The sequence below is a fragment of the Pelobates fuscus genome, chromosome 3, assembly GCF_036172605.1.
Source record: "Pelobates fuscus isolate aPelFus1 chromosome 3, aPelFus1.pri, whole genome shotgun sequence".
NCBI classification, from domain to species: Eukaryota; Metazoa; Chordata; class Amphibia; order Anura; family Pelobatidae; genus Pelobates; species Pelobates fuscus.
The window spans coordinates 47,273,388-47,285,030 of NC_086319.1; the positions used below are offsets into that span (position 1 = coordinate 47,273,388).

An 11,643-nucleotide genomic window follows, 5' to 3' on the forward strand; every position below is an offset into this window, starting at 1 on the left:
GAGGTGGTGATTGGCCAAAACTGCTTCAATTTCAGCCAATCCAGTGCTTTCACTATGGTGTTCCTTTAACATAAACAAAGAAGTGCAGTATTTAACATCACATGTCAAATTAAACGCCATGTTAGAAACTTAAAGGAACACTATAGGCTCAGGAACACAAACATGTATATCTGACCCGATAGTGTTAAAAACATCATATAGTCCCCCTGCCCCCTGCTTTCCCTCATAAATAAAGTAAAGTTTAACCTTTATTCCAGTCTGCTGGTGCTGGCTTTGCCCCCCAATCTGCCTCCTTGGCTGACATCATCAGAAATGATGATCTGAGCCAATTACAATGCTTCCCCATAGTAAAGCATTGGATTGGCTGAGATTGCCAAAAAGGTGGGACAGGGGGCAGAGCCAAACCACATTGAATAAATGCATCTCTATGAGGATCAGTTTCTCCATGCTGAATGTCAGTGCTGCACAATTGTAAACACTGCCTTTTTACTGAAAAAATTGTGTTTATTGCAAAAAGCCTGCAGGGACTGACTATGCTTACCAGAACAACTACATTAAGCTGTAGTTGTTCTGCTGACTATAGTGTCCCTTTAATCTTCTCTATTGGCTGATACAGTCTATCTTACGCATGAAAAATTAAAAAAACTATCAATGAGGTTGCCAGATTGTCATTAAAATAAAAAGTGAATATATTACAACTCAGTGGAAGCTAAGATAAAATGATAATGTGCACATTATGAATTGAGTGTGTTTTATGCATCTTCAGGCATTCTTCAGAGCTGAGAAAAAATAAACATGAAATGTTTCTAGAGCCTTGCTTTGCACAACACACATGGTTACATTATGGCATGCATTAAGAAATAATATGATTTTATACATCTCTTAGAATGCTGAGTGATGCCATTACAAAAAGCATTACTGATGCCATTTGAAAGGTTAAGCTGCTGCTACGGGAATGGCTAAGTATGTGTTTTTCATATACATTCCAACAAAATAAATCCACATAAAAACTTCACTATTTTTTCTTACAGGGACGATTATTGCTAAAAAAAAAAATTTCACTAACATTGTTAGGGATTGTGTCATTGACAATGTTTGTTTGTCAATTCTGTAGATGGTCGTTTGACTAAAGCTTACACTACTGACAGGACAATAATGAATACAATTACTAATATGGATACCACACTCTCCTGGATCCCATGGTGCAACCGGGCTAAGGTTGGCCAATCCTCACAATGTGATTTGCAAAAGCCCTGACAAAGCCTTAACAAAGGCCGTGTTGTGGGCCGAAACGTTGTTTTGATTTTGTTCCAATAAATCTGCCCACTGGATTAAACTTGAGTTCCTGGACCATCATAACTTTTTTTACAGGACAATAACTAATGTCTCAACTTATTATACAGGTAAGAGATAGTTATAAAAGGTGTATGTGTATTATTTAAAAAAATATGCAAACGGTAGAACAAGGTTGGGTACAGAAATATAAGAGTTTATTCACTAAATTTTGAACTGTGAAAAACTGACATGCAAATTACAAATTTTCAGTTTCATATTCTCCAATTCCACCATTGAATCCAACTCACTCTTTTTCATATTTTGAACTTAATCATTTCTCCACCTGATTCTCGGTTTTATTGAATAACCCCAACAGGAAACAATTAGCACAAAGGTTAAGTGCATACTTTTAAGATTACTTCTCCGGGAAAGCTAGAACCTAGTAAAGTGTGAAGAAAAAAATTATCCCTGCACTATACGATTTCTGCTAGTAAGTTCATTTCAGAAGTAGACTTAAAAATTCCAAAATGTATTTTACATTCTTTAACACAAAACAGGAACCGCAGCTAATAACTAATGTTTCTCATCATAAAGGCTCAATCTTATGATGCTATAACCTGCATGAAGTAACCTGGTCATAAAATGTTTGCTCTCAAAATCTGATCATTGAATCACATTGTAACATCGAGGTCTGGATTCTCTTTGTCAAAGTAAAGGTTTATTATGCTTACTGAATAGCAATTTCTCTATAGACGTCAATGAATGAATTGCCATTCGGTAGGCATAGTAAGCCCTTACTCTGAATCCATCCCCAAATCTTCATGAATTCAGAGTATTATGTAATTTATAAATGTAACACCTGCGGTTTTAACCCTATACCATACTTTATTAAGTATTATCATTTCCTGCAGCATTAGCACCTACATTTCAGACTTAAATATACACTCATTGCATTTGTCACTATTCCGGGAACCCAACACGCTAACACACACACACACAGAAAAGGTGCCATACCGGACCTTAGAGTGGCCGGGCTAAGCACACACAGAATAGTCAGGAGACAAGCCGAGTCAGGGGAACCAGAAGACAGGAAAACGAGAAACAAGCCGAGGTCAAAGGGTAGGAGAAAGTCACAAAGTCAGTTTAACAAGCCAGAGAGTACGTAACCAGAAATCACAAGTTCAGTATCAATACTATAAAGCAAAGACCACAACAGGGCAGGGAGGAACAGGAAAGGTAAGTATAAATACCCTAGGTTTAATTCTGATTGGATAACTTCCAATCAGAATTAACAATCACACGTGGGAGATATCTAAGCCTCCCACTGTGATTGTGGTACTGTTGCTTTAACGCTGGGTCACTCACGTGACCCCGGCGTTTGCATAAATTAACGACCTTCCAGCGTGCAGCGTTATACATGCTGCCGCTGGGAGGCGTGAAGGATGCGAGCGGTGAGCGTCGGAGAGGAGACGCCGCTCGCCGACAGGTAGGAGGAGGAGAGACCTCAGGCGGCAATGGACTGAGGGTGAGTGCTGCAAGTTGCGTGCAGCCTCCCCTCCTAGCCGCCTGCGGACCCCTGACAGCATTAAAACATTGCACCCACAACCATAAACCCACATTGAGCAATAACTGCAAATATGGTGCATGAAAATGTTATTGAAGGACTGAGGAGTGGACCTACTCGAAGGAGGACAGGCTTTCCTGGACCACGATCCTTATGGGGTTGTTACCCCTCATGAGGCTCACATGTTGTAGGAGACCATCAGCCTGCGCTCACGGCAGAATGTTGGAGGAAAATCGAGGGGAAGTACTCTGGTCGCTGGACACATCGAGACCAGTGGATTGGATCGGAGCACAGTCTGAAGCTGGTGATTGGGTCCAGTTGGGACTCCTGTTTTACTGCTGCCAAATGAACAGATTAGATGGCATAGGCTGATCTAATACTTGTTACTTCCTTATGCCTCCCTTACTCTTATGCATTGTGTTATTCCCTTATTATGTCTTATACGGTGACCAATGTATTTTCTCTCTGTTGAATTTACTCTCAGTGTATAGGCTATGCTTGTGTACTATTCTCTTGCTCTCCATACCTAACACTCTTCCTCATATAAAGGGCAACTGTGCAGTATCTTATGACTAAGCTTGACTTAATATTTCATATTATTAGATATCACCATGTCTAGCAACTCTATCTAGCCGTAAGCTTGTTATACCAGCTAGGACCATACATACATACTCAGCTTCTTATTTTGCCTGTATTTCTCTTATTATTTTTCTTCATGGTCACTCATATTTATTTCTTGTTTTCCTCTCTCTCATGCTATGTGTCATTACTGAAACTTGCATTTCACTCTGCTCTTAAAAACAAAAAGAAGGTAAAAAAAAAAAATAATTGCCACAAATTATGTAACTGGAGATATAGTTTTCTCTATGTTACAGGAGAGGAGAATTAATGCTACCAATGAAAAGGTATTCGTAACAGGTCTAGGTCTTATCAGGACCAAACTTGGGGCTCCACTGTAGTTAACCTCTTCCCTGACAACACCCAGTAAATAATAATACAAATAATTTAAAAGATTGGGACAAAGGGCACAGTAAAATGAGTGAATGAAAATGGCCCACTTGTACAACCCCTAAAATATCAACGTCTAAATCTGCTTAGTAAATTGGCCATTATTATGCTTGATTCATTATAAGAATTGCAAAATATATGATATTGGTAGGCTGTTTTTATTTTTGGATTTTAGAGTCAATTACTGCTTTGAAAAGAAATAGATTTATTCCAAAGTTACAGGTAACTAAATGGGTACATAATTACACACTTGTCAAAAGAATGAAACTCTCTGAAAAAGTTTTGAGTAAAATAAGAATTATTGTAAGAAATATAATTGTCCAAATGAATTTGTATCCAGTACCACTAGTGATGAAAATTGATGTCAAAGGACAAAACATTGAATCTATTATGGTACATTACTAGGAATTCATCAGCTCCTGTGAATATAAAGGACTATTGTTCCGTTTGGAGCTCCTGATGTCATGTCAAATAACACCTCATTCTCACTGAACAAAATGTATGTGCTTTCACCTGTGACTTACTTTTACAATTGTATTCTTTATTTTTTAAAAGTAAAATTCCTGTACGTAATACAGTTTAATGAAATAGCATTTAAAAAATGTGATGCTTATTGGGTTGTGTACAAATAATATAACCATGCAAGAAGAATTTACTATTTTATGCACATCAACAATATTAATTCATTTGGGAAATATTAAGCACTATTCCTGACTAGTGAGATTTTATGAAAGACTGACCATTCTATTTTAGACTCAGTAATTTTCAGGCGCAATTGACTAGTAAATCAATAGATGTGATTATCCAATGCATAGTTTATAGAGACCTTCTTGACAGGATTTATGTATGGAAAGCTCTTTTCATGATCTTTGATATGTAAACTTATAAAATGATTTATTATACTGTTCAGCATGTGTGCTCTAAACTTTAAGACAATACTCAATATTTCTATATGTAACCAATTAAAGGGGAATTGTCACTTCTCGGGAAATTAGACAATTGGGTAAATCATGTTAAAGGACCACTTTAGTGCCAGGAAAACAAACTTGTTTTCCTGGCACTATAGTGCCCTGAGGGTGCCCCCACCCTCAGGGTCCCACTCCCATGGCGCTGAAGGGAGAGGAAGGGGTTAATCCCTTACCTTTTTTCCAGCGCTGGGCTCCCTTGGCGCTTGGACTCTCCTCCCTCTTTTCCGTCATCGGATGAATGCGCATGCGCGGCAAGAGCTGCGCGCACATTTAGCCAGTCCATAGGAAAGCATTATCAATGCTTTCCTATCGATGCTGGCGTCTTCTCACTGTGAAAATCAGCGAGGAAGCGCCTCTAGCGGCTGTCAATGAGACAGTCACTAGAGGCTGGATTAACCCATAGGTAAACATAGCAGTTTCTCTGAAACTGCTATGTTTACAGCAAAAAAGGGTTGAACTTTGCTGGACCTGGCACCCAGACCACTTCATTAAGCTGAAGTGGTCTGGGTGCCTATAGTGGTCCTTTAAACTTTTTTATTTTCATGAGACACTGCAATTTTAACAAGGCAATTCATCTTTAATACTGCATGAATGTAAGTACAGTTTTAGACTACTTTGGAAGTAGAATTATCAAACGTAATATTCTTTCAATCATCTGACATACAAACATAGACCCCGATTTAATATTTTTGAAAAACGTTTTTCAAGTGATCACAATCTGTTATAAAAACCTTTTAAATTATGCATCTACAGAAGTCACCTTTAAATTCTATAGGCATGTCTGTAGGTAGAAAAACTTTCAAATAATGTATCAACAAACATGCCCATAGACTTTAATTGTGACTTATGTAGATACATCATTTGAACAGTATTTCTATCAGACTGTGTTAAAAAATATATAATCGGGGCCATAGTTTTAAAGTACATGCCTGCTGATTTAGGATCAATTTCTACATAATGTACATAATGTCATTTAGAGTTATTACCTTGTGCAGTGTTTTTTTGCATGCACTGTACTTGCCTTTAACATAAAAAAATCCATGGATTAGACTAGAGCACTTGTTGTCACTTCTGAGGATGTAAGTGTTGGGTCTGAGATAATCCGCAAAGACATTGCCAGCAGCAGCATGAGTCACTCCATACTTTCCAATACGGAAAGACAAGGAGACTCGTATGTCAGCTGATTTACCAATTATTGTAATATTTTAGTCAGATTCCACCTGGATTTAATCTTTAGTGTGGATTGTATTTTTCTTAGAAAATGATGAACCTGTTGCTTCTTACCATGCATTGGCCTCAACTAAGCTAAGTATAAACTGACACAAACAAAAACAAAGTTACCATAAATGACTGTTAACATTCCTCTATTGTTAATATACCAAACAAAAGATACAAAAACTAAACCATCGACAATCAATGTAACACAAGATAATTTTCTAATTAAAAGAAAAAAAAACAATTAAAAAGCACCTCTCAAGGATGGTCTTGGACTTATAGATGCCAAATAAACACAAACAAACACCAATTCACATGCATGCACACATGCACTCACACATACACAAACACACACACACACACACACACACACATCCCATACTTCTATAAAATTCAAAAAGATAAAAAGTAATAGTTTTTAATGAATCAGCTAAAACTTAATTAGAATTACAAAAGTATGTACAAAAATATGTCAGAGTTAACACATTACGTACAATACATCCGGGCACTTGTTATTTTATATTATCCTGCACAGATGTTATGATGTGCATTATATAAATGTAGTAACCCAATGACAGGCCTACCAACAGTCTTACTTTGGGCGTGTAGTCCCTGGATCTTGTTCTGAACTGTCCCCTGGCAGCCCTACAGTGGTCATTAGGTCCAAGCAGTGAGTGCTGCTGAAGTGCTTCCTGAATGGTTCTGCAGCCTGGGAAAGCCAGACAGAATTTTAGTGGGTGGAAATTAGCTTTCTGGGGGGACTCACTCATTATGGGCACTGGTGATGTCTCGTCAGGACCCAGTCAGGATCCTACCAACCTGTCATAATTCCATACTTCCCATTGTTGGGAGGTATGCAGTGGTAGCATGGGTGACTATACCTAGTGGTACTGCTGTGCATCACAAATAAAAGGGTTAAACTGCTGGAATGCACATGAGATCTTTGTGAGAGTGTTTGCATACAATTTGTCTAGCATAAGTTTTATTTTGAGTGATTAGTGCTGTACACAACCAGAAAGCTGATCTGTATTGCGGTAGTTTGTATGATTTCTCCCTTGATAAACATTGACATGCATGCTGACTCGCTGGTGTTGTTTAGACCATTGATTGCAAACAGTTGACATGTGGTTTTGGCATGTGCAAATGTATCATTGACATGAGCTCTTTCCTCACGCTGTGGAAACATAAAATCTGACCTTTTGCAGGATGGATCTTCTGATAATGTGCATTTACTATACATGGAATTATGTCTATAGAATTGTGAATTTTGCATACATTGTATTGTCTTAGCTAGTAGTGGATTTAGCCATTTAGTCATAGTCAGACGTGACTCCTGATTAATTACTACACTGGCAAGAAATTGATTTCTATTGCTCTTTTATTTAGAAATTGTTTTATTTAGATTTTGTAACTGCATGTTTACAGATGGAAAGAAATACTAGAGAAATGATTTTAAGATTATTTTGTTTATAATCCAGATGCTGCATTAAGAATTACCGTATATACTCGAGTATAAGCCGACCCGAATATAAGCCGAGGCCCCTAATTTTACCCCAAAAAACTGGGAAAACTTATTGACTCGAGTATAAGACTAGGGTGGGAAATGCAGCAGCTACTGGTAAATTTCTAAATAAAATTAGATCCTAAAAAAATTATATTAACTGAATATTTATTTACAGTGTGTGTATATAATGAATGCAGTGTGTATATGAATGCAGTGTGTGTGTATGCAGTGTGTGTATGAGTGCAGTGTGTATGAGTGCAGTATGTATATAATGAATGGAGTGCAGTGTGTGTGTATGAGTGCAGTGTGTGTATAATGAATGCAGTGCAGTGTGTGTATGAGTGCAGTGTGTATGAGCGCAGTGTGTATGAGTGCAGTGTGTATGAGTGCAGTGTGTGTGTATGAGTGCAGTGTGTGTGTGTATGCGTGCAGTGTGTATGCAGTGTGTGTATAATGAATGCAGTGCAGTGTGTGTGTATGAGTGCAGTGCAGTGTGTGTATATGAGTGCAGTGTGTATGTATGAGTGCAGTGTGTGTGAGTGCAGTGTGTTTATAATGAATGCAGTGCAGTGTGTGTATGAATGCAGTGTGTGTATGTGTGAGTGCAGTGTGTGTGTGTGTGTGTGTGTGCAGTGTGTGTGAGTGCAGTGTGTGTGTGAGTGCAGAGCATTGGTGGGGGGTGGGCATTTTATTAATTATTATTTAATTATTATTTTAATATTTTTTTTAATGTTATTATTTTTTTTCTTTTATTATTAATTGTATTATTTTTGTTATGTTATTATTTTAATATTTTTTTTATTATTATTATTTGTTTTATTATTATTTTTATTTTTTCGTCCCCCCCTCCCTGCTTGTTAGCTGGCCAGGGAGGGGGGCTCTCACTGCCTGGTGGTCCAGTGGATGGGCTGTAGGAGGGGGCTGTCAGGAAGCTGTAACTTACCTTCACAGCAGCTCCTGTCAGCTCCCTTCTCTCTCCTCCGTCCGTGCAGCTCCCAGGTCAGCTCCCTCTGCAACTCTCACGGCCGCGCGGAGCGTTGCCACGGTAACCCGTGGCAACGCTCTGACCCCGCGGCTCTCGCGAGAGTTGCAGAGGGAGCTGACCTGGGAGCTGCATGCACCGGAGGAGAGAGAAGGGAGCTGACAGGAGCTGCTGTGAAGGTAAGTTACAGCTTCCTGACAGCCCCCGGTCCATGTCTGTATTATGGCAATGTAAATTGCCATAATACAGACAACTGACTCGAGTATAAGACGAGTGGGGGTTTTTCAGCACAAAAAATGTGCTGAAAAACTCGTCTTATACTCGAGTATATACGGTATATAATTGTTTAAGCTAATATCCCTAGACTTTTTACCATCAGCTTTTCACCTTCAGATCCGCCTAGACTTTTCTCTCAGCCATTTTCATTACCATAGCTGACAACATTTGAAAGAAAAGCCTAGGGACACTATGCAGCAGATCAATAAAGTCAGCCATTTACAAAAGTGTTGACCATGTAAAATAATTGGAGCCATTAACCGCTACTTAGCAACTGGCTTTATGTAGCGGCAGCGGGTAAATCCCAGTCACCCGCTGTTGACAATGAAAATGCTGCCTATAAAAAAAAAAAAAAAACCCAACCATTATAGTAATTTTAACGATGTTAAGGTTCTGTTTATGTAGCAGGATCTAGAGCAGGCATCTCAAACCGTTCCCTCCCAGATGTTGAAAGCCTACAACTCCCAGAATTCGTTGGAAATATTTGATAACCTTATAATCATGGTTCATCAGCATCTGGGAGGGGTAGACAGAATTTGAGTGTTGCTTGAAGAACTTTTGTTTAGCGGTATCTTCTTACTGTTACTGTACACAGCATCATGGAGGAAGGTACCCTAACCAGCATCACGTAGGAAGGTACCATTTGGTAACTTTTTGTTGGAGTTAGAGAAGACTTACGGTTAGGTTACCTTCCTCCATGATGCTGGTTAGGGGACTTTCCTTCATGATGGTGTGAACAATAACTCAAGCAAGCAAGACACCGCTAGCCCAAAGGTCTTCTTTGTTAGAGTTGTGTTTGTCTTATTGACCAGAAGGTGGCGGTATAGCAAATGTACATAGTTCCAAATTGAACAAAGATTAAGCCTGTTCTTAGCAGATTATGCCTCTCTCTGCCAATAGCTTTCTTGTTTCTGTTAATCTATACAAATACTTGTTGCTTCTTTTTGCTCTGCATTTTTTTGAATCCTACTAATGTACTTTTAGCATGCATAATTAGCCACAGGTCTTGCCTTCCAGCACAAATACTAGACCTGTGGCATAATTTTAAATAGACCTGTTTTTAACTATGTTGTAATCTCACTGCGCTCTTCTGTGAACAGGGACATTTCAGCTTCTGTCAAACAATGCTCAGCATTTAAAACATTCTGTTTTGACTAGAAACCATTACATGCATACCAACTTCAAATAGATAGAAATATATACTGTGTTCATGTATAATCACAAAATGCATATATTAAAAGTTACACTTAACTAAAGCTTGCTTTCACCTCGTATAAATCGAATGCTGTAAAGGATGATGGGAGCTGAAGCCCTCACATACAATGCATAGTGTTTAGAAGCCGCACAATGCCACAATAGTGTTTTTAAGCTCACGATTTTTAAGTGCTAAATTAACAGTTAAATGATTTGCTAATGATTCACTTAATCCAACACTCTAGAAAACACTCTTAGATGAACCATTTTCTAGAGTATAATAAAATATTCAAAAACAATAAAAGAAAGGTGGAGCATGCAAATGAGAATACAAATACCTGTTATTTACAGTTTTAGACTCTTACAAATGATCAAAAATGTGCAGTATACAATGATCAGCCACACCATTAAAACTACTGACTGGTGAAGTAAATAACAGTGATTATATTGTTACAACGGCACTTGTCAATAGGTGGGATATATTAGGCAGCAAGTAAACAATCGGTTCTTGAATTTCATGTGTTAGAAGTAGAAAATATGACCAAGCAAAAAGATCTATGGTTTTGACAAGGGCCATATAGTGATGGCTAGATGACTGAGTCGGATCATCTTCAAAATATGTTTTGTTGGGAGTACCTACCAAAAGTGGTGCAAAGAAGGATAACAGATGGACCGTAACAAAAGAGCTACGGTAACTCACATTCCAGAAAATGTAATGCTGGCTATGATAGAAAGGTGTCATAGCACACAATGCATCACAGTTTGCTACGTATAGGGCTGCATAGCTGCACACCAGTCAGAGTTCCCATGATGACCCCTATCCACCTCAAAAACCACCTTCAATGGGCATGTGAGCATTATAACTGCACCATCGAGCAATGGAAGAAGGTTGCCTCGTTTGATGAATCACATTTTTTTTCCGATCAGGTAGATTACTGTGTGTGTGTGCAACACTTACCTGGGAAAGGAATGGCAGCAGGATGGACCAGGATGCACTATGGGATCGGTAGAAGGTAAGTCAGCAGAGGCAGTGCTATGCTCTGGGCAGTGGTCTGCTGGGAAGCCTTGGATCCTGGCATTCATGTGGGTATTACTTTGTTGCAGACCACATACACTTATTCATTTCAATGGGGGGCCTTGATGGCAGTGGCCTCTTTCAGCAGGTTAATACACTATGCCACACTACAAAAAATTTTCATGAATGGTTTGAGGAACATGACAAAGAGTTCAAGATGTGGCCTTGATCTCCAAATTCCTCAGATCTCAATCTGATTGAGCATCTGGGGGATGAGCTGGAACAACAAATCCAATCCATAGAGAACCCGCTTCACAACTTACAGGACATAAATGATCTGCTGCTAATGTCTTGGTGCCAGATACCACAGAACACATGAGAGTTCTTGTGGAGTTCATGCTTTGATGCATCAGAGCTGTTTTGGCAGCATGAGGGGGACCTACATGGGCAGGTGGTGTTAATGTTATGGCTCATCAGTGCATATATAAAAAGAAAAAAAGAAATAGCAACACATTGAAATTCGGTGCAGATTGCCCAAAAGTCTGATTTAATAAAACAAGTTCAATTCAATTACCAGGACTTCAGCAAAAAGCAAGAAGGAATCCCAAAGTGGCATATGCAGTAAAAACAAACAATATAAAA

The 11,643-nt window shown here is 38.7% G+C and overlaps 1 protein-coding gene across 1 annotated transcript in view; it reads right to left on the reverse strand.

The window, feature by feature from the left end:
* TRHDE (thyrotropin releasing hormone degrading enzyme) overlaps positions 1–11,643 on the reverse strand; it is a 768,585-nt gene that overhangs the window by 665,928 nt on the left and 91,014 nt on the right. The window lies entirely within an intron of this gene.